The sequence below is a fragment of the Lathyrus oleraceus genome, chromosome 2 (genome assembly GCF_024323335.1).
Source record: "Lathyrus oleraceus cultivar Zhongwan6 chromosome 2, CAAS_Psat_ZW6_1.0, whole genome shotgun sequence".
Taxonomy (NCBI): Eukaryota; Viridiplantae; Streptophyta; class Magnoliopsida; order Fabales; family Fabaceae; genus Lathyrus; species Lathyrus oleraceus.
In genome coordinates this window covers 66,231,977-66,234,831 of record NC_066580.1, presented here as the reverse complement: position 1 = coordinate 66,234,831, position 2,855 = coordinate 66,231,977, and the positions used below count along the sequence as shown (strand labels likewise).

At 36.3% G+C, this 2,855-nt stretch overlaps 1 long non-coding RNA gene across 1 annotated transcript; it reads right to left on the bottom strand.

The window, feature by feature from the left end:
- Nucleotides 1–395: 395 nt before the first annotated feature.
- On the bottom strand, nucleotides 396–1,643 carry LOC127118125 (uncharacterized). Its single transcript, XR_007802105.1, has 3 exons — nucleotides 1,499–1,643; nucleotides 1,006–1,074; nucleotides 396–454 (listed from the first exon to the last, which is right to left on the bottom strand). It is a non-coding gene; the product is annotated as an uncharacterized LOC127118125 (long non-coding RNA).
- Nucleotides 1,644–2,855: the final 1,212 nt, after the last annotated feature.

Below are 2,855 nucleotides of genomic sequence, written 5' to 3'. Positions count from 1 at the left end.
TTACTGGTCACATTACCCTGAAGGAAGAGCTGCACTTCTTAACCTAGGATCCACGGTAGCAAATAGTCTGCAATACATGTAACACCACAAAAAGTTGAAATTTATAAAGTCAAATTATAACTTTTGAGGATGCAAACAAATACAAGTAAAGGTGGTTTTACCGACAATCACTATACAGATCACTGTCCGTTATATTACTAACTAATGTAGATTTTCCCTAATAAAAGCAAAGAAAGGCATATATCAGTGATGCTGTTTAATTACAATATATAGCAAACATATATGTACTTATACAGGTAGACGACTTACAACATTTGTATACCCAACGACAGCAACGGTGGCTAAGCGATGACCAGACGAACCCCCATGCCTCTTCCGACCAGCACGTTGCACAACACGGGTACGACGAACCTCATCAATTTGCGTTAGTAAATAATTCCTCCTTTCTAAGACTCTAAGAGAGTTTCACAATTCAGTGACCAAATTATGTAATAAGAGGTGATCACAAAAAAATGTTGTAATATTATGCAATTAGTAATAGTAATTGCATATTAACTAGTGGTTCATACATCATGGACAGGAGAAATATCCGGCGAAACTACATATAAGTGCAAAGAACAAGTTAATCTCAAATAAACCTGCATGCATGGAAGTTTGAAACACCACAAAACTCCTAACAATGATGTTCATTAAATCTAACGAGAATCAATTAGGACCAGAGTTTGGTGTGATCAAATCTTAATTTAGAGCGAATATAGGTTTCATAGCCTATAACATACACTTTCTCTTAACATCTCTGCCATCCAATCCAAATACTATTGTGGCCACAAACACAATTACAGTGAATGTTTGCAATGACTTGATGCAATGAGAATGTCAAAAACAGCTTTAAAAATAATATGAATTTATGAGGAAACCATAAGCTATGCCAAGAAAAAGCAGGAATAGATTACTTGAGGATAAATGTATGTATCTTGCAAATTTAGTATTACAGTTATATATTACCTTCGCCGCTGAAGCTGGAGTTCAGTTTCTCCAGCACCGCTCATAAAACCTTGGCCCCCACCTCCTCTCCTGATATTGACAAGTATCAAGGTAAGATGTTATTCTTCTAATCAACAATTTACTAATTATTGATACTATAGATTAGGCAAGACATGCATAGATTCACAGAATTACACATTCTTCCAGAAATATATGCATAAGAGAAAGGGAACGTGAAGAAAAGGGATATAAATTATAATCTGTTTTCAATCACAGTTGTACTTCATAACAAACAACAATGTAAACAGAAAACTAAACCGTTATGACAAGTAATACTTGGCAACCAAACAATTTTCCCAAGCAAAAAAGTAATAGATTCCCATAAGAGTTCAAATTTCCTATATTGCAATTTAACCCGCTCACCAATAAAAGTTTTCAATATAATGTTATTTCCACTTCAAAAATGGCATCAAAATCATAAAAACAGGGGAATGAAGTAATAATAAAAGACAACCCTCGAGCACTAACAACTTCAGCTTCTCCAGAAGCACCAAATGTGTAGCGACCACCAGGGCCAAGAACACGAACGAGTCTCGACTTCTTGTACGACAGAGCTGCAAGTTCAGCCTACAAAGATGACAAAGTATAACTCTAAGTTAAAAAGCAACAAGAGCTTCAACTCAATTAAATCCAATTTGGTTCAAGAGACAATACCCTCAGGCATAAACCATTGAACAGCCCAATGAAACCACATTACTAACCTGGAGCCTATCTTCCTTAGTGTATGCATGAGCATTGAAAATCTCAATTATAAGACCAACACGGTCCACCACAGGTTTACTCCAAGCCCTCTAGCAGTAACAGAAACAACCCCAAGTGTGTCTTGTTAGTAGTAATTTTATGGACCAAACAACATACTAACAGAAAACACGATGGAGGACCAAACTAGCAAACAAACAGAAGACACGGTTGAACACCAAATTGACCATCAAAATGCATTTGGGTATGTTTTTATAGTTTTGATAGGTTCAATGACTAATGTTTTTTCTTTTGAAACTTGGTATCCGGCCGTGAGACTGACTAATCCAACGAGGACAATCCCACCGTCCACTAGCGAGAGGCCCATTTTTTTTAAAACCAAATTGCATTAAAAGAAATAAAGAGCAGAAGGTGTGCTAACAGTTACAATATATTACAGACTGCAAGTTGACTCAAGCACCACCATAGCTACAACACCTAAATAAATTACAGAAACTCAAACTAATATAATAACATTGATAACCATATTTACTACCATATCTACTAGCTCTAAACATCAAATGAGTTGCCACAACAGACCCAACGCAAAGATTAGTATCGAACAGGATTCAAATCTGAGACCTTGAAAAGAGCACACTCTCAGGACCCAAGTCTTCAGCAACATGCCAACCCTTGGAGGTTATTCAATGACTAACGCGACAGCGCCTCACACATTCAATTACAAATTACACAAACAAAATTTACCTCCATATTTCGAAGCTGAATACCAGACAGTGTTGCATTAACAAAAACAGCATCCACTTCACCCTGTTACACACAAATCAAAATCAAAATCAAAATCAAAATGCAAATCAATACCCTAAATAACCAATCACATGAAAAAACAACAAAAGCACAATTTTTCACCTTCGTTTCAGCAGCATTTAGATGGCATTTGATAGTATCAACCGTTCCAGGTCCAAAATAAGTATCTAAAAACCATAAAACAAAATCAAAAACCAGAAAATAGCGTTTCAAAAAAGAGAGAAACTCCAAGTTAGAAACCGAACCTGCACGAGGCTTATGACCTTTAAGCGAAGGATTCTGAACAAGTACATGAGGGGGTAAAGGCT